Source organism: Anser cygnoides, chromosome 6 (genome assembly GCF_040182565.1).
Source record: "Anser cygnoides isolate HZ-2024a breed goose chromosome 6, Taihu_goose_T2T_genome, whole genome shotgun sequence".
Taxonomy (NCBI): Eukaryota; Metazoa; Chordata; class Aves; order Anseriformes; family Anatidae; genus Anser; species Anser cygnoides.
The window spans coordinates 7,529,440-7,550,036 of NC_089878.1; the positions used below are offsets into that span (position 1 = coordinate 7,529,440).

General features: G+C 39.7%; 2 long non-coding RNA genes across 20 annotated transcripts in view; one reads left to right on the top strand and one right to left on the bottom strand.

Moving 5' to 3' along the window:
* LOC106034563 (uncharacterized) overlaps positions 1–18,155 on the top strand; it is a 144,957-nt gene extending 126,802 nt beyond the window's left edge. For 2 of the 17 annotated variants that reach the window (XR_010832235.1, XR_010832237.1), the window contains 7 exons: positions 206–335; positions 1,817–1,923; positions 11,019–11,070; positions 12,150–12,270; positions 13,486–13,606; positions 14,981–15,772; positions 16,986–18,146. This is a non-coding gene — a long non-coding RNA (uncharacterized lncRNA). Of the gene's footprint in view, positions 1–205; positions 336–1,816; positions 1,924–11,018; positions 11,071–12,149; positions 12,271–13,485; positions 13,607–14,980; positions 15,773–16,985 lie in introns of all 17 variants that reach the window. The other 15 variants (XR_007161191.2, XR_007161193.2, XR_007161190.2 and 12 more) reach the window with 15 other exon arrangements.
* LOC106034561 (uncharacterized) overlaps positions 1–20,597 on the bottom strand; it is a 105,109-nt gene that overhangs the window by 2,491 nt on the left and 82,021 nt on the right. For all 3 annotated transcript variants that reach the window (XR_010832250.1, XR_010832249.1, XR_010832248.1), the window contains 3 exons: positions 20,127–20,319; positions 18,584–18,676; positions 3,164–3,346 (listed from right to left, as the gene is read on the bottom strand). This is a non-coding gene — a long non-coding RNA (uncharacterized lncRNA). The remainder of the gene's footprint in view (positions 1–3,163; positions 3,347–18,583; positions 18,677–20,126; positions 20,320–20,597) is intronic.

Here is a 20,597-nt window from a genome sequence, read left to right on the forward strand (position 1 = left end):
CTCACATTTCAGCGTTGTTATTCTGAAAGAATCATTCTTGACACTGTTGCCTAACAGTTGTGAAATATTATATCTGAATGTGAATAGTTGTAGATTACTTAATTCAGATTTGGAATATGATAAAATAAACAAATAGTAACTCAGTGATGAAAATGAAGTACCAGTTTAAAAGCTTAATTATTTTGTTAAGGTTAATATCTTTCAGGTTTAGTTGTCTAAAGTGTAAGGATTCAGACCGTAACTTCCAAGCTAATCCAGCCATCTAGACTCTCTCAGGTCAACTAGATGTGTTAATGTGCCACCACCACGACTTTATGGATGCTGCCCTCAGCAAGGTCAGTACGACATCTAGTGGGTCACAGCTTCCTTTTGGAGGTGTTTTTCTAAGTGTCTAGAGGACTCACGAATTCTGCCTATCTTCTTCGGGTGAGACTACTAATATTAATTTCCTCTAACATATTTATTACCATACAGTGTTACTCTATCAGCATAAGTTTCTGTAGAAGCCTTATCTGACACAATGAGGGAAGTAAAAAGGAAATAAAGCAAGTAATAAATAGCACAGGAGGCTTTACTTAGTTGATTGGATGTGGTCTTTGGTTTACCCTCATTGCCATGGAGGAAGCTGAATTGTGCAAAAACAATAATCCTGATTTTTTTTTGGCATTACCACTTTGATAAAAGGGTCACTTGGAAATAAATTTTGCCTTTTAGTTATAGCGATAGGGAAGTCCTGCAGCACTCAAAGATCAGCAGAAAAAATGAGCAATTTGCACATGCATCCTCCCCATTTCCCCCCAGTATTCCAGGGAATTTGCAGTTTTGCCGCTGGCCTACAACGGCAAATGGTTCTGGTGCCTTCATTCACCTTTTGCTGCTGACTCAGCTGTGGCAGGGAGGGGAATTGCTGGTACTGGGAGGCTTGAGCCTGCAGCACGTGTGCGCCCAGACCGAGCGGTCACAGTGCTTGCATTAGTGGATGGAGGACACAAGACAACTAAACCCAATCATTCACAACTATGTTTAGCTTGGATTCAAATTCTGTAAAAATAAAATGAAACAGTATTTTTTTTTTCCTAAATCAGCTCCCAGCTGCAGTAGTTGAATACCCCCGATAAGCGTGCAGACATTACATTTTTCTTTGTCTATGCAATGCCTTCTATCCATGAATCAGAACAAAGAGAGGCTTTATATATCATTTTCTCTCTCTATTTGCTGGAAGCACAAAGACTGTGCTGCATTTATCATGAGGGCTGACAGAAAGCGTATGGATATAGGTATTCCTTGTTGCAGGCAGACGCGTTCTGCTGACAGAACCCAAGAAAAATCGCCAAGCTGCTCCAATTTTTCATACTAGCTGCACTGGGCGTTTAATGACACAATCGTAGCAATTTGGTTCTATTACACAGAATAGAGAAAGATGTTTAATTTCATAATGTTTGGAATGGCTGCTTATTTAACATCACGGGGACAGGCTGGAAACCCTTTTCCTCATCAGGGCTAGCCTAAAACTCAGAAAAATAGCAGATGCTCTACAGTGTAAAAGCAGTCCAAACAATTGCTTGGTTCCTTGTACCTAGTGCTCTAAAATGCCAGGGCCTATCACAAATAGACTAGGGAGACCAGATACAGAATTGCATACAAACAGCAATGGTGAGCATCAGATCGGTTCTTATTGAGTTCTGGGTGTGATGCTGGCTGAAAATGAGCAGGCATCTCTAGGCTGGCATTCTGGTTGTGTTTGCTAAAAGCTGTTTTTATCTTCCACTCTCTAGGTAATTTTTCTTTTTCTTTTTCTTTTTTTTTTTTTTCCCAGTGCTGGTAATCATAAGCATTTGTGTCAGATAACTTCCATAAACTCTCAAGATACCTGGAACTTGGATCAAATTTCCACAAAGCACATGCACTGTTGAAATAAATGAGGTTAGTTGATCTCAGATCATCCCCTTACCTGTCTGTGCTCTATCTCTGTAGTATTTTTCATTCTCAAATGTATCGATAATTAAGTCTGGAATACTTTAACTATATCCTTACTCTGAAAATACTTTACAAGAAGACTTGTGTTCTCATCTCTTGAATATGAGCCAGCAGTGTGCCCTGGTGGCCAGGAGGGCCAACCGTGTCCTGGGGTGCATCAAGCACGGCATCGCTAGTCGGTCGAGGGAAGGGATTGTCCCGCTCTACTCTGCGCTGGTGCGGCCTCACCTCGAGTACTGTGTGCAGTTCTGGGCACCACAGTATAAAAAGGACATGAAACTGTTGGAGAGTGTACAGAGGAGGGCTACGAAGATGGTGAAAGGCCTGGAGGGGAAGACGTACGAGGAACGGCTGAGGTCACTGGGCCTGTTCAGCCTGGAGAAGAGGAGGCTGAGGGGAGACCTCATCACAGTCTACAACTTCCTCGTAAGGGGGTGTCGAGAGGCAGGAGACCTTTTCTCCATTAACACCAGTGACAGGACCCGCGGGAACGGGGTTAAGCTGAGGCAGGGGAAATTTAGGCTCGACATCAGGAGGGGGTTCTTCACAGAGAGGGTGGTTGCACACTGGAACAGGCTCCCCAGGGAAGTGGTCACTGCACCGAGCCTGTCTGAATTTAAGAAGAGATTGGACTGTGCACTTAGTCACATGGTCTGAACTTTTGGGTAGACCTGTGCGGTATCAAGAGTTGGACTTGATGATCCTTAAGGGTCCCCTCCAACTCAGGATATTCTATGATTCTATGATTCTATGATCTCTTTGCTACTGATGTCAATAGCAGAAGCACTAAGGGGTTTAATATCTAAGAAAGCAAAATATCTTAATAATTCAATTTTGTGTTAATTCAAAATTGGCATTAGCTCCATGGGTACAGGGATATGAGGAACCTGGCTGTCCAAGATACGTCCCTGTATAAGACCAAGTGATACCATAAACTATTCTAGACTGATCTTAATTTCATCCTAAGCCTTTCTTAGTAGAAGTTTGAACAAGCATTTTCTTTCTCATTGAAAATACTGTCTGATCATCTCTGAAAACACTCTGTACCAGAGAGTAAGCCAATGAGTGAAGAGCAATTTTCCTGCAATCCCAGTACATTATCTGTTCCTCTGGTAGAACTGAAAAGAACAGGTAACATGTAACTATAGTGCTGCAAAACTGCAAAAGAAACCTTGGCAATACTTACTCTTATGTTAGTGGTTCTTATTGGTGCAGGAAACCATTCAGGAATGTCAGAAATATTAGTAGCAAGAAAATACGAACATTCTAGTTCTTCTACATCTTCTACCTTTCATTCCATCTTGAAATGTTTGGGTGTGTTTTTTTCTTCATTTTTTGGTGCTTTTTCTTTGTGAAAATTTTATTCAGTCTGGAGAATGAAAGAAAATAAATTATAGGAAGCTGTTGAGATAGTATGTCAAGTGCATTGTAAAGTGACAATCTCTAACACAAAATGAAAGTCTATAATATGATAATAAAAGCCTCAAGTATGTTATGCCATCTGCATCATACTTGCAAACATTTATCTTATTGGTCCTTGCCTTTCAAAAGCATCCTGGAACTGAGCTCAAAACATCCTTTCTCCATCTTTCCTTGTTGTTTTCCATTGAACAGAGAAATTTTTCGGTATTTTATATATTCGGGATAGCTGATATTCTGAAAGCTCTGGGAGTCTACAGATAGGAACCCTTTCCTTGGGCTCCTTCATGCTATACCTGGGATGGTTACTATACCATAGATAATGCAGTCGTTAACCTGTATATGATTAAGGTACAATGACAGTAAGAATTTTGAAAGCACAAGCGATTTCACATTATGAAGCTCAAGCATCTCAAGTTGTTTAGGTTGTGGACTTTATAGCAGCCAGTCTGTGAAATAATCCTTCAAACATGCTAGCACCATCTGTAATTAAAAAAATGTTAAAAACATTTTGTTGTCGGCAGCGTGGTAATGTCGTGAGTGTAATTGGGTCAACAACAGTAACTCAACAGGAGTTACTATAAGAAATAAAAATGATGGCAGCATCCAAGCCTGCCCATTTTTATTGACGTGATGATGGCCTCTTAGAACACAGTGAGGAGACCTCAAAGGTTAGTGCTCTAGCTTGTGATATTTTTTTTACCTCTTGTGTTTTCTTCTGCATATGTTTTAAAAGCATTAATTGAAAGTATAATCGTGTTAGTAACTGCAGTGCCGTAGACTTAGTGATTATTTCTGGATTTTGCCTGCTTAAATTTGAGAAAGTTGTTATTTTTTTTTAATATGATCTGAACGCACTAATGCAAATCATGCACGGGATTGCCATACATGTTCTGTTTTTTTGTTGGTGGTGGTGGTTTTTTTTGATACAAATTGCTATTTATTTTAAAATGAAGGTTTTGGACTGGCTTAATTGTCTGTAGTAGATGATGATGATATCATAGGACCACCTGTTTATAATACATGAAAATTTTAGTGCTCTCTTTCACTCTAGCTTGTACCAACTTTATAAAATACTATAACACCTAATTTTAATGCTCTTATGTAATAAAAACTTTAAACTGGGCAACAACAATATCTCAAACAATTGTTTTTCTCATATGTGTACTAGTTTTAAAAACTATGAGCTTTAGGAAAACCTATTTTACTAAAAAATGTGGTTGAAAAAACATTGAAAAATCTTTGCTTTTGGAGGTGACACTTTAATACCACCACAGTATAAATTCTGTCACTCAGTTTGTGTGCAAAACCCAGAATGAAGTAAAAATTATACAATATCCAAGAAACACCTGGATTCACAGTGATTGTTGACAGCTCACGTTGGTATTTTAATTTTAGAGACTGTATTTCAATCTTTGGAAATATTAAAAACACAGAGCAGTTGACACTGATAATTCTATTTCTTTGGCTTAAACAGATCATTTTCTATGATGATCTATCATTCTATGATGATTTTCCTCCATCTCCCAAACTATTTCCAGCTCAGTAAAGCTCATGTGAGTGATAGTGTCTAATACAGTAATGTAGGAACATAAAGTTGCAACATTTTTTTTTGTTGAGGTTTTTGTCTAACAGTCTATATATTATTGTCTGATTGTTGCCCCAGGCAGCATTTTTTCCTTTTTACATTATTAATCTTTCCTTAAAAATATTATGAAATGTCAACTTTGAAGGTATAGAAGACAAATATTAGATTGGAAACTTAAATACTTGTAAGATGAAGTGTTATGTGAGAACTTTTGATTAATTGTCAAATTCTGGAGAGGCAATTTTTTTCAGTGTGGGTGAATTGTTTTTAGTAGCACCACTGGAGTAGATTTACACACCGATTTAAAGGATGATCACTACTAAAATGTCTGATGCAAGAAGTAGTTGTTAGTTATTAGTGGTAAGAGGCAAATTTACTTTTTATTTGTTTAAACACAATGATGATCTTTAAATATACAGTCAGGGTATTTGTTTTGATCTCAAATAAAGAATTCCTACATTCCTAATGGATAATTTCAATAATGTGTGGTGTTTGTATCAAGTCAAAGATCATTGTCTTGTTGGGGCTAAAAAAAAAAAAAAAATCATAAAAACGTGCAGAAAAAGATAACTCTTGACCCAAGGAGCTCACAGTTTAAAATATCTGAACTTTATGGAGTATGCTTAACATTGTATAAACAGAAGATAACATGAAGATAATGTATGGCTTAGAGTGCCATAGAGTTTAAGAACCCTTCTCAATGTGATTGCAATGAAATCAAAAGCTTTCCTTTAAAGGTAAGTCTCTGCAATGCAAACTTTGAAGTCCATCTACTCTTTAATGAAATCTTATCCCAGTATGTTACCATTTAAAAAACTGCCCCAAAGTGGAAAATAATTTACACTTGAATCCACCAAAAAGTCAGTAAATTGATGCCTGTGTAAATCACTGTGTATAATCTGAGTTTTATATTTGCATAATGATTTAGTGGTGCATATTTTCTATGTAAATGTGGAGTGTGTAGAGGTGGTGTTAGCTCCAGGGAGAAATATTTTTGCTGTACTTGTCAATCGGTGTTCCTCTATCCAAATATTTTTTTAATAGAAATGTTGCTTGTAAAATCTACCTGATGGGAAACAAAGGTAAATAACCTTAATACAGGAATCGTATCCTACAAACTTTGCATTCTGGCTTAGGCATAATTGTAAGGGGGATATTAAAGTACTATAGGAGAAACTAAAAGGAGATTTGGAGTTTAATACCAATTAAAACATTAATTATTGATTGGGGAAAACCTCAGTGTGTGTTTATGAAAAGAGATGCTACACGAATAGAAATTTAGGGGAAAAATAAGGCTATGTCTTTAAACTGACAGCCTTTCAATTGGTAAAACAAAAATAAGATTAAATTAATTACACAAGGAAATGCAGTTTGTATCGCAATATCACAAGCTATACTGCATAAATTTGTGTTCTGAGGGACTGCTAAATAAGAACTTCTGTAGCTCATCATTTGGAAGTTACAGAAGAGCAAAAACAACAATAACAATGCCTGCGTGTATTTGTAGCTTTGCTCTGAGTGTGACCCATGTATGTGCCACTGCTGAGAGAAACACAGTGCAATGGCCTTATGCCCTACGATTACAGCAATGGAGGGAATACCAAGACTAGAGAAAAACTATTTAGTTTAAAATATTGTTGCTAGATTAAATGGATATAAATTGGCCCTGAACAACTTCAAAGTCGATACCAGGAGAAAGTTTCTGATTACCCCTAGAGTAAATTTATTTCAAAAATAAAAGAGTCCTGCACATACCTGTGATATCAATCTTGTTTTTTTTGTTGTTGTTGTTGTTGTACACTGTAGCTTTGTTTGCAGTGCTTATTATGTCTCAGGCCTGGTCCAGTGGCCCAGGTACTGCTTTTGAGGATAGAGGATTTTACTACAGGTACTTGGAAGGCTGCACCTTGTTGCGTCAACCCCGTACTTTGTTTTGTAGCTTCTTTGGGCATGAAACCTGTACGTGTGTGCGTGTGTATGTCTTGCACAAGGATGTCTGGAGGAAATTCACCGGCAGCAATGAGATGAGACAAGAAAGGGAAGGGTCGCATCACAGCTCAGGAGCGAGGAGATGGACAGACAGGCCAAAGGGAGGTGTTCTGATCCGGGAGGCCTGCACACCATTGAGAACATTTTACGTCCAAGTGGAGATTAACTCTTTCAGTTGTTTGTTACTGAGGTTGTTCTTCAGTACTGGATGTGGGGGTTTCTGGGACCTCTTAATAACCATGTGACTTCCATGGTGACTGTTGCTGGTTGGTGTGGGGGAGTTGTCCAGCTGAACAATGCTGGACTTTCTGGTCACATAGCTGTATTGATGGATTGACTCAGACTAAACTGATAGCAATGGTATTTGCACGCCTTAGTACCGAAACTCCTGTAGCTGCTGTATGTCATGACAAATCTTTTTTGCTGGCCTGAATTTGCATTTTTCTTAAGTCTTTTTTTTTTTTTTCTCCAAACTTCTAGCAGAATTAATAGTCTAGAGGCATGTGGTCTTGCAGTAGCCTTTAGTTGTCTTTGAAAAATATAGACCAAGTTCCATACAGTGGAAATGAAAGAGCTGAAGATTACCTTCAGCTGCCCATGATTAAGTTTTGCCCATAATGTGTTTTCTCTGTCTCTGCAGGCCTCTTATCAGCCCGTGTTTGTACCAAGCAATGTACAAACACCCCTTTTGTACATAGCCAGCTATATTTCTCCCAAATTAACTGATTTATTTATTCAGCAGCATCTAGCTTTAGATGCTTTTTCCTTAGCATCTTTTGGTGTTGTCATGAGCTTTGATATGCATTCCCAGTAATTTGATTGTAATTACTTCTGTCATGCATGCATTTATCAGGTGCCTTGCATTTTAGTGAAATAGGGAAATTTAAAGGAGCACTGAGAATCACAAGTTTATTTGAAATGAAACAGGTATATTGTTTTCATGAGAGTCCAACCAATCTGTTCATCATGGAAGTATCTCCCTTGGACAGCGACAGCACCGCTTGCCAAGCAAAACGTGGCAGCGGTGCAGCTCATGCCCCTGAACTACCTTTAAATGAGCTTGCTAGAAAGAGAAATCAGAGGCACCTGCCTGCCCTGTGAAAACACCTCTGGGATCTTATTTTTCTGCAGATGAAGGTGATTTATGTACTTTGTAGAATGAAAAATGTACTGGACATGCTATGCGTAATGTTATTCATCAGTGAATCTGCAGGTAAAGCATTGCTGCCCTGCTGTAGGGCCGACCTCCAAGCCCCATGGCTGCATCTGAGAGCGGAGCTGTCGTGAACGCTTTCAGGCAATTTCATTTTCATGGAACCGCTAGAAATTACACTCTCTGATTCATCACGGGGAATACAAATACTACAATTACACAATTATCTGGCAATTTAAAAATTAAGCTTTTTGAATTTCAAGGAATTATACCCATAAGACGCATTTAATCAGGCATGGCAATAGGAACCCCCCTAGGCTTTTGCCTCATGTTAGCACTGCTCGCTGTAGTGTGTGCTTTGTTTTATGCTAGGGTCACATCTCTGCTGCCCTTCCAGTCAGATCAAGATTATTATTGGCTGTGAATTGTTCTAATCAGTATCATTCTGAAAAAAATGATGTGCCTAAATGATGTGTAGACTGATCATCCACTGAGTGTAACTTTTTATGCTGCTTCTGCAAACATGTTTGAACAACTGGTCAATGACTAGTGGTAGACCGTGCACAGACTTACCTCCTTCTCATTCTGCAAAGACTCCTGTCTCATTTTTGATGCCCACAGACAGGTTTAAATTACATTTTGAACTTGAAAAATGCAGTTTGAGAAATACTGACTGGGATCTATAGTCTACCTCATGCAAATACCACAGTTCTTATTTAATTGCAACCAATTTGCTCTTCATTTTTTTCCCCCATTGTTTTTATGCGTTCATATTACAGGTTTTTATGAAGTGCTCCCATACCAGTTTCCTCCTATAAACCTAATGGTACCATAAAAAAATAACCTCTGCCTTTTTCAGACATTAAAGCCATTAGTTCTGTGTTGCTCTCCTATTAGAGACATGATTGTTTTTGAAGTCAGGTTGAGGAAAGGAAACTGCTCCTGCTACCTAGCTGCTGAAGCACCTTCTGAACCTGAAACTGAGAATTCAAAGGCACGTTTTTCCTTCAGGTATACTCCAGATTACACACGGGTTATGTGTGCATCAATATGAGGAGATATGGTGAACCAAAATTAATTTTTTCTACACTTCTCATTTGGCCTAAACAATGCCAAAGTGACTAAGTACTGAACCAAATTACGAAGTATCTGTCATGTCAGATCCAAGATACAGCTTTGGCATGGAAGCCAAAGATTTTCCTTGAACTATGAGCATATAAATGGCCTGCAACTGTAAGAGGCATAGCGTTAGATGAAGAACAGGGCACAAACTGCAGTCTGCAGGGTGATTAAATTTGACTGGTCATAAGGTATCTCTGTGTGCCTCATTTTTTACCTTTTAAAAAGAATGTGGAGGAAAATCAAACCTTTTAGATCACTCTAAGTGTTCAGATCAGTTCAGAATATCTTGCTGTAGCTCTGTCAGATGTCATGCACTCGGTGAACCACTTTGCCAAATGCTGCACCCCGTCTCTTGTAAGTCCGATGAGATCATAAAATGTTGCTGCTGGTTTGATCCTTTGATGGGCTTAGATTTGAAGTAAAGCTTTCAAAATATTTTGCACTTTATGTAAAATGGATGTGTTTATCAGGAGATTACAGAGGAACATCCTGCTGGGTCGTGACATGTTGTGTTTTGCTAACTTAAAAAGATGACTTACTGGTACATACAATTTACTGCTAATTTCAGGCAGAGAGGTTTTGAACTATAGCAATAGTTCCAACAGACAAAGCCTTTTTCTTTGCAAAAAGCCACTGCACTTGTATTAGATTTTATTAAGGCATCTAAATTCTACTGTTAAGCAGGAATATTTTTCTAAACTGGTCAATAGGTGGTACTGGAGCAAAGTGTAAGATGCTACATGTAATGATAGTAACTTGTGTAGCAAGATTATCTGAACATGGGAAAATATGTTTTGACTCCTCTGGCAGATCCTGCAGCAAACTGTTAAAGGACAGTGACACAGAAAATGTATACATTTCCTAGAGTGGATTTAGATGATGATAAAACTAAACAAAACTGCAGGCTATTCAGAGCAAACTGTCTCCTAATCTTTTTCCCATTAGGTCTTTGTGGGCTGCTTTTGTGCAATGCTGATGAAGTTTTAATTGACCAGAGGGGAAAAAAGCTTACTTGGTGGTGAGAGCATCCCCTTGTGGGACCACTGCAGCCGGACCCCAGGCTCCTTTCCAGCTGTTGTCATGGAGAAAGTCTCACATCACTGTTTTATCCTAGTGCTTCTCCCTTCATAGGAAAGGAGATGCAGCTCAAGGGTATTTAGGGTGGAGCATCGTCTCCTTGGTCCATGCTTGCTCTTCTAGTGCACATTTTATTATTATTATTATTATTTAATTCACTGTTTTTTTTAAAGGGATTTGCATTATGTGCAGAGAGGCCTGAAGTATTATAATCAAAGAAGGCTGTCTTAGTGATCTCAGGTGCTTGTGATTATTTAGAAAAAACAAGTTATATCTGGTGCTGTTCTCAATGTGCTGAGTTGAGGCATTTCACACATTAACTAGTAGGAGGAAGGTGCCTGAATTCACCGACCTCTCGTTCTCCTACTTGCATCCAAACTGCCCATCCTCAATTTGTACACAAACCAGATTAAATAGTCTGTGATTGCCTTGGAATTAGAGGAATCTGCATTTTGGCAGGCTTTGCTTATCAAACAGGAGTCAGTGTAGATGTACCATTCAATTCCTAGATTGCTGAGCCAGAAGCTTGCCCCTGCATGCACCTTGAGCTATGCCACTGGAAGAGGACAGTGAAATTTTCAGTGGTCCCACCCTCTCTCCTGCCACCCCCATGTGGGGAGCTTCGACAGAGAAATCCTCGTATCATGGATGGTTCATGGCCTGTATGTTAACTGAACTTTTTCCTGTGAACAGGTTCACTGAAACGAGGGTCACGCTGATCTTCAACTTGAGAGCATTTTCTAATGTAAGTAATGACTGTATTGATGTAACCTTTTTGACTAAAAGAAAGGCTCAGTGCTGTTGTGTAAGCAAGCCTAGCATCTCTTCCTCACTTTACATCCCAGCTCACGTTTAATAATGTCATAAATCACAAGAAGTTAGTGTTTTTCTACAAATATTTTGCCTTTATGATATATCATGTTTGTTGGGCTATGGTAAATGTATTCCACTAGAGAAAGCAAGTGTGCATGCAATTTAAAATTCTGGAATATTAGAGTCACCATTAAGCAAAATATGATGAAACTGTCTTGGCAGAAATTACTTTCCAACTTGATATGAAGTAGTGAGAATAAGGAGTTATTTGATACATCCAAACTGATGTAATCACTTGTTTCTTGCACAGAATGGTTATATGCAAGCTGACTTGCAAGTTATCAGTCTACCTAACACCAGGGTCTGAATTTCTGTAATGTTTTCTTTTGCGCACCATTGGATCACGTGTTGTGCACAGGTAGGACCTATCAGAGACATGACCCAGAGTCCATGGGTGAGCTAGGTACCAAACCTTGTTTTGCTAAGGCTCAGGCACCTCTGCACAAAACAGCATTACCTGTTATCACAAGCCAATGGCAGGGGCTGCAGCCTCTCTGTCGTACGTTTTGCCACATTAATGCAAGAAAATGCAGGTTTCAGCAGTTGTTTGAAAACCCCTGCCTAAACACACTAGTATTTAATAACAGGGCTTTGTGATCTACGTACTGGACTATCTCATTAGCAAACGTAGCTTCTTTTCTCGCTCTTGAATCATCTACGGACCATTATCTGTTTTTCCAAATTGGATTGTTTTTCGTAACTGCTTGTTAAATCATTATCCCACAAAAATTGCGGCCTATGGTTGCATCTCCAAGACGAATTCTATCAGAATTCACTAGCTCCAATCCAAGACACAGCAATCTTTCCCTGGTCTTCATTGACTACCTTTAGTTTTTTTAATAAGAGTCTAGTGAATGATGAAGAGTAAGTTCTCTTGTACATGCCTTAATATACTTTTTGTCATGTAAATAGAGCTATTTGTAAAAGCTGAAGCACCTCAAACATTTACAGGAACATGTAAAAACACTGAAGAACAGACACCAGGCTATAAATACCAATGAAGCACTCAGCAAATGTGTTTGTGAAGATATCACCTCATTGTTCATTCAGTATTGAATTTCCCCATCACTTGGTAAGTGCTACTAGCATCAAATAGTAAAGTACCATGACAAAAGCAAGATGCAGATGGCTGGCTGTTTAAGGCATTGCTTGATCTGAATGCCAATGGAATTGGATTTGATAATGCTCAGGGAGTGAAAGCTGTTGTAGCCACCCCGCCCCCTCGCCTGCCTTGTTCATCCAGTAGTACTTTACAGCACAGGTCGGGCTGTCGTCCCAGGTCATGTAATGACTGAAGCATTACATGTAATAGTAAGTGGTAAAAATCTAAAGGCTGGACTGTGTCTTTTGCTGTCATATTGATGTAGCTCAATTGGTTTCAATGGGACTACTTAGGAGAGCAGCATCCTCCCTCTTAATTCGAGGAATCAATTCTGCACATTACAACACGGGGAATGATTAGAAGAGCTCTATGGATATTTTGATATAATGGCAGATATTCTCCTGTTAGAAATCAAAGGCATTTCACAGAGATCAAAAGAACACTTGAAACTGTAGCTCAGTTGAACGTGTCATTCTTTTCCCCATATTTCTGCTTTTGGACAATATGCTCTTTTATTTTGACAAGTTGGCTAGTATCTTCCTCCATGGGTCTTCTAAATTCACAGGCCTATTAGCTAACACAAATCAGAGTCTGACCCTCAGCTGCCCAGTGGGAGCTCTGCTTTCACCCAGTTCTGTTTAACCCTTTCACACAACCAGCCTCTGAGGTAGCTTTTTCCTCACACCTGTCACATGCACTCATGCAAGGTTTTCCTTGTTAACAGAACAACATTAGACAGAAAATAGAAAAGAAATAATGTTATGGTGACAGCATCTTCAATGCCACGTGGTGGAGTGATGCTTGGATTTTAAGCAGATTAATGATGTCAGTCAGCATTTCTCCATCTAACATTCAGTTCTGAGCCAAATAATGATCAAACTCCTTTGAAAAGTGTATCTCTGAGTAATGTTATGAAAAAAATAATCATCAAGTATATTTTAGTATTGGTTTTTGTGTGTGTTTTGCTGTTTTATCACTTTGATAAAGAAGCATAGTAATTGTATTACCCAGATTCCTATCATATTTATGAGCTCTACGGGTGACTGGATCTCTGCCAACCTTGTGAAACTGATCTAGGGAAAAAAATGATGCGGATATTGTCCAATGTGTGTTTCTTCCTTAAACCGCCAGAATCTGTAGTTGCCTGTAAACTTTCTTGGCTCTTGAAACTTATCTTTTCCACAGCTGCCAGGACACATATGATGAAACAGATGCACAAAATGAGGAAGGACTTGGCATAAACAAGCGAAGCGTACTGCTCCGTCACGGACAAATAAACACCGGATTTTTCTAGAACTGTGTGACTGTGAGTAAAAACAGTGCTAGACTGTCAATTCCTGACTGTATGTGGTAGAACAGTTGATGCTGTGATAGTGGGCACTGTCCAGATAGTTGTTTAGGTCATGACAGTGAAAGGAAATGTTATGCTTTCCTGGCAGAATTGTATTCTTTTAGACTTGTTGACAATTTCTTGCTTTATTTAAGTAGAATAAGATGAACCATAAAGCTACTCCAGAAACCTTGAACATGCTGACAGTTCACATTAAATCAACTTCAGTAGAGTTAAAAATAAAAATTATTAAACTGAATATTTTTGCTCCTAAGAAGAATAAAGCTGGATAAAAAAAAAATATGTATGCTGATGCTGCATTTACATACAAGTGCCTGGGATAAACCTCTAATGTAAAATAAATTCCCCTTTATCTGCTTTTAGTGACCAGAGGATAGTACATTGACACTGCTGGGGCGGTTTGCTGCTCTGTTGCTCACACTGGGCTCCTATGATTTGTGTGTAGCTTTCAGGGAGAGTCAACACGCCTTATTTCATGTAAGCAGCATCTAAAAATCCAGATGCTGTAGAAATGTGACTGTGCATGGCCAGTGAGGATGCTCCTTAGGAGGAGCAAGAACCAGAGTCTGTGGGGCGCTCGCATCCTGACAGTGGCACTGAAAGCTGGCAGCAGCCACAAGCAGCAGCGAGCATGCCGAGCCCTCCCATGCTGTTTGCGTGCAAAGCAGGCAAAGCTGTTCCTCCTGCTCCGCACCCGGAGTGGAGAGACCTCTGTTGATAACTAAAGTGTATGGTTTTGAGTATACATTAAGCCTGGTCAAAATTAAGGAATTCCCCGAGCCAATATTTGCAATCTGTATAGATGGTGAGCCAAATTCTGCCTGGATGCTTAAAAGCTGTCGTGTAGTCCTGCATTTCTTGTGGGAATACATGCCGTTCCCCACGTCCCTTTCTGTCTCTGATCAGAGATTGAGATTCGGTCGTATAATTGAAACGGCGATGATTTGATTTAAGGCATACCAGCCATAAATGAGATTAGACAGTTTGTAATGCTTCCCATGTTCATTACGGTTTCTGTCATCACGATAATAGATACATGTTGTAGCATTTTCTCTTCCTATTACAAACTTTCACATAAAGATAAAGCATCAGTATTTTAATGCCTGCTTTTTTTTTTCAGTCATAGCACCATGGTATATTTGCTTGATCTTTTGAGTTTCTGATGCTTGTTTTTCTTTTGGTTCATTAATCCTGTTTTTTCTGTACAGAGTAATTATTAATTAAGATGCTATTAACTATCAGACCATTCAGAAATAGAACATCAGAAAGATGAATACTGAACAGCCTACTGTTAAATTTCTGTCTCCCTCTCTGTCTTCCCTCACTTAGGTGGAAATAATTTTGCATCAAGTAGAACAGCCTGAACCTATGTTAGAAAGAGCAGTAAGGAGAGTCAGCATCCTAGGAATAATTGTCTTCTGGAGTCTGAAAGAATTGAGTTCAAACAAACATCTCTAAAGGTTCCCATGTGCCAGACAGAGATCAGCAGTAACACGGACTGACTGTTTCATATCACTAAACGGCACAGAGTGCGTCATTTGGGCAGGTGAGGATATACACTGACAGACCTTTTTTCCTTTCAGGTGTTTTTGTAGGCTCAAAGATGGTCAGCAATAAAATAGAGGAAAAATCAGTGAATCACCAAGTCCCACAGATGTAATGGGTAACCTTCTGAGAAAGAAGAAAAATATATTCCAAAGTGATAATTTTATTCAATTAAAAGCATAGCTGAAAGCAAGCTGAATCTGCTAAACACATCGGATATAGATTACATTGCAAAAAACGTATGAGTGAAGAGCCTTGAATTGCACTGCCACTTATGAAAGTATTCATCATCTCAGGCTGGTGCCAGAACATGTGGAACAGAGCAAGTTATTTCTGGTCTGCCTCTGCTGTCAAATTGGTGACGAGACCATTATCTCTAAGATTCTGTTGGAATAAGGACTGGGTATAACTTGATTAACCAAGATGGATACTGATAGCTAGGATAAAGTTCTTAAGAAGAAACTGACCCTGAGAATCACAAAGGACAATAGATAATATTTGATGCAAGCTTGTGCAGAATGGAGTAGAAAACAGAGTGGAATAGCGTCATTTAAGAACAGAGGCAGAGAAGCCCAGGTATGTTGTTATATGATTTACAAGTATTCACAGCCATAGGGACTAAAAAAACAAAAGTCTACATATTCTTACGCTAGTAACTCTCCCTTCTCTGTGCCTTTTTGCCTTTATGCTTGTCCTGGTTTTGGCTGGGATAGTGTTAATTTTATTCCTAGCAGCTGGTACAGTACTGTGCATTGGATTTTTGATGAAAATAATGCTGATAACCCACTGATGTTTTAGTTGTTGCAGAGCAGTGCTTCCACAGAGCCAAGGACTTGTCAGCTCTTTGTGCTGCCCTGCCAGCAAGGAGGCTGGGGGTGCACCAGGAGCTCGGTGGGGACACAGCCAGAACAACTGGCCCCAGGATGTACCATACCCCAGGGCATCATGCTGAACAATAAAACCGGGGGGAGTTGGCCATGGGGGCTGCTGTTTGCTCAGAGACTGTCTGGCATCAGTTGTCTGGTGGCAAGCAGTTGCATTGTGCATAACTTGCTTTTTTAATTTTATTCCTCTTATTATTATTGTTATTATTTACTCAGTAAACTGTCCTTATCTCAGCCCCCAAGTCCTCACACTTTTACCTTTTTTTTCTAGTCTCTCCTCCATCCCCCTGGGGAGCAAGCCAGAAGCTGCTGAAATAGGAAAAAACAAGCCAAAACACCCAAGTGTTGCACAACACAGTTGCTTACCACCAGCCAGTTGATGCCCAACCAGTCCCTGAGCAATGGCAGCCCCCCTAGCAAACTCCTCCCGGTTTTATCACTGGGCATGATGCCATGTGGTACAGGACATCCCTTTGGTCAGCTGTCCCAGCTGTGAAAAGTTTTAATGTGAGCACAGCTTTGTACCAACTAAAACAGAACAGCAAAATATTTAAAAGCAAAAGGGAGTATTTCAGCTAAATAGAGTTTGGTAGTACTAGAAAATTAAAAAATAACTCAGGAACCTAATAACTTAGTATTAATGTGCATAGCACTTTCACCAATGTGGTGTCAGGATGCAAGCCTAGGTCCTGCTAGCAATTACACCCCTGAAGAATGTCTTTGACTTGCCTTGAACCATGGGTGGTCAGAAAAATGGGTATGTCTTTACCTAACTGCTCTGTCAGGAAGAGGCAATTTAGTCAGTAGGCAGGGACATACCCATAACATAATTAAATAGAATAAAGCCTACCTGCCTAGTCTCACATTAACATTCTGTCTAATGGTTTTGTTTGTTTTTCCCACAGCTCCTTGTGCATGTAATTGCGGATGAGTTTCTACTGAGTAGGAAGGCAGAAGGGTGCATGTGTGCAGTGTAGGCATGCCTGATGTCCATAACCATATCTGGCTTGAGTCCTGCTCATACCTAGCACTGGAGAGGACCTGAGGAGCTGACCTGAGTAAAAGGGATGTGTCAGAAAAAAAATAAAAAAATTAAACTATTAATGAATAAACCAGAAAGAAGAAAATGTGGGCAGTCTTTGGTTACTTGAAGTTTTGGAGTGCTTTTGTGTAGCCTGGAAGGACATATGTTATAAATAACTGGCACACCAAGAAGAAAAATAAAGTGGGGGGGGGGGATGTTAAGTGTTTTGACATTTCAATGCCTGAAGACTCTGCTGTGGATAGATCTTCAACAGAGATAATAAACTTGAATTTTGCTAATTAAATAAAACAAAATGTAATAAAGGATATGAGTATTGCAGCCCTTCCTGTGCGTAAGTTAACTTGGAGAATAAACCATTTTTGCTTTGGATGCCTAGCAAATGTATGCACTTCAATCACCTAGAAATGCTAAATTCTTATTGCTGACCCTTCCACTGGAATTAAGTGCTGACAGGAACTGTTGGTGTGTGTGTGTCTGGGTGGCAGAGTTTCTTCACTCATGGGTGCATTTTTAGACCATGCTAACTATAGAGCGTGTACACTGTATACATAACACATCACCTATATACTGGCACACTAAAGCATATAATACAGTCCAACTACAGCATGCATAGCATGTAGTACATCACCTATATACACGGTGCATATAGAACAGTAACCATACAGAGTGTACGTTCCATGAAGGCAGGAGCGTTTGTAGAATATGTAGAGAGGAAAGGAAGGAATGAGGGAGGGAAGAATGGACAGACTTTAATTGTCAAAGATAGAGGACTTGTGTTTGTAGCAGTAAACCACCATCCTCATTCCTCTGAAATCACCGTAAATCCAATCCCATTAGGCAGATCACAAGCTGCCCAAGTAAAGCAGTGACAGCAATACTGGCTTTATGTGGAAATTGTTAGCTTACACACAAACAACCATTTATACAGCCATCTTTGTAATAAAGACATCTTTCCCTTAAAAATATGAAGAGAAATGTTTATGTATGTGCTATCCCTGTGTATCTCCAGTAACTTGGTTTTGATATTGAGGAGTCACTCATCATGTAGTCACCTTTTTTGATGATATTCTTGTGTTAACTGGGCAAAATAATGCAGCGTGCAATGGTGATAGGTCTGCTATGGATGAACAGCATAAAAACAACAGAAGACAAAGCTTGTTATCTGTACTTATAGGTGTACTTGCAACTTGCTGAACTTCCCAGATGATACAAGTGCCTGAGTGTCTGGTTGCACCTCCTAGACACTGAGCACACAGAGGAAAAAAAAAAAAAATCATCCTGCCCTTTGGCTACAACTTTGGTTACTGCCATGACATTCACACTTAGGTCTTAAGGTCATATTGCAAGCACCCCATGTGTTCTGGACCTCTGTCTGAGGAAGGATCAGGGAAGAACTTTTGACTGCAGCCCTAAAGGATGCGTATGGACACTTAAAATGAGTATGAACAAGGTACTCACCTAAGCAGCCTCTGTACACATAGATCATGCTGGATGAAACGAAGTCTCTCCACTATCCTGCTGCTTTCACCCCTTTCCCATCCATCTGGAGGCCTGCAGAGAAAGGTAGCAGCCTTACCCTTTGGAATGTTACCTCTTGCTTTAGCTTCCTGTCAAAACCAGATGGCAAGCTTTCCAAGGTCACACAACAGTTTGCCTCCCTAGAAACTAGACATTTTTCTGCTCTGTGCAGCCACCTTTGATTAACCCAAGAGGTCCCAGACAAGCAGCGTGCAGAGGAGTTACAGCAGACATGGAGATGGTGAGGGTGTCACCGCGTTCTTAACTACACTTGCTTACCAAGTGGCTGGATATGGCCTGGCCTGTGGCAATTTGTCATGTTGTATGTGATTACTCAGCTAAAGATATAAAATCCTGTAAGCCTTAAAATGTGAAGTCATAAAAATGATAAAGTAGCAGAGAAAATAATATTTACAAGACACACCTAAGGTGTAAATATGACTAAAATAACCCAAACACATACATAGTCAAATGCTGCCTTGCTCCACTTGCTTTAAATTCCCATACAGTGAAAAGGCTGATTTACCATTCATTCTCAAAGCTGTATGAAAACTCACAACATTGTGTTGTTTGATTGGAATCACTGAAATTCTAACATGTTAGAACTGTTCACGATTGCTTTGAATTTGAATCAACACTTTTGTTTGTTTTAGCATTGTCTTCCCTGTGGACACAAGTTTTGCACTGGGAAGTTTTGCATACATATTTGCATATGTATAGCCAAAGCCTGAGGTTTTTGCACGAGATCAAGATTTGTTGCAGCCAGTGCATGCCTAGTCTATAAAATAAAGATCAGGCTTTTGAAGCTGATACAAGGGGAAAAACTGACCAGTCACGAGACAGCCTACTATGTCAGCCAAATTCAGCAGCCTTGCTGAGTGAAAAATTCAAGACTTCACCACCCTGAAGCTGCTTCTGAATACCTTCAGGTGTGATTGCCACCCTCCTAATGTGCATAACACACCCAGAGCATCCTTACAGACACTTGTTCCCTAGCCCTTTCTTGCCCAAATACTGTAGGATTAAAAAAAAAATAAAATATCCCTATTAAGTATTTTTAGAGCTCATCTACATCATTTTGACAGAACTAGGTTAGAGAGCAGTAATAAGTGTGGCTACATCAGCAGCTGTTGGCAGGATGGTGGAGAGAGAGAGAGAGACAAAGCATTCAGGCATGGAGGACGTGAGCGACAGCTTCCTACCCTGCATTGACCACTGCAGCATTGGCCACTAAATGCACAGGCTCGGAGTTGTGACCATCCTGTGCAATTCCTACTGAGGCGCTCAGCTCATTACTGTTAGGGTAATCTATTGCTACAAGGGCTGGAAATATATCGCTTTATTACAGATTTTATCCATATGCACAATTTGTACCTGACTCCTGAGCCATCACCAGCAATGTAACAGTGGAGCAGCACCTGGTAAAATTAATACTGACAACAGGGAGGAAAAACCAAGGAAAAGCTCATGTAGATATATTTACCTTGTAGCGCTGCTCTGTGTTCCAGCTCTGGGATCCGTTGATATTGGGCGTTGTGATGCTGGCGCTAAATAACAATATTGCTGTGCTAACTGAACATGCCTCGGAGTTGCTCTTGAAGTCTTGCTGTTGTAGGCTTGTTTGCAATACTGCGGTGCCTGCAGTGTCTGCTTTCAACAGTTCTGCTAATTAATCCCTAAAAGTCCACAAACACACAAAAAAAGTGTAAACAAGACAATTAATTCCCACCACATCACTCTTCTATTCGTTTTCACATTTTTCCTGTTGCAAAGCTCTCATCAAGGAACGTGACAAGTTATTTCACGTATGCAGTAACATGTTCTGAATGCGTACCAAACTAAAGTTACTGTTCCGTATATCGATGCTTCATAAATATTCATGCATCTCAGTAATATATTGGGACTGCAAATTAATTAGGAAAGGTAGCATGCAGTTACATTCAAGTGGTAATCA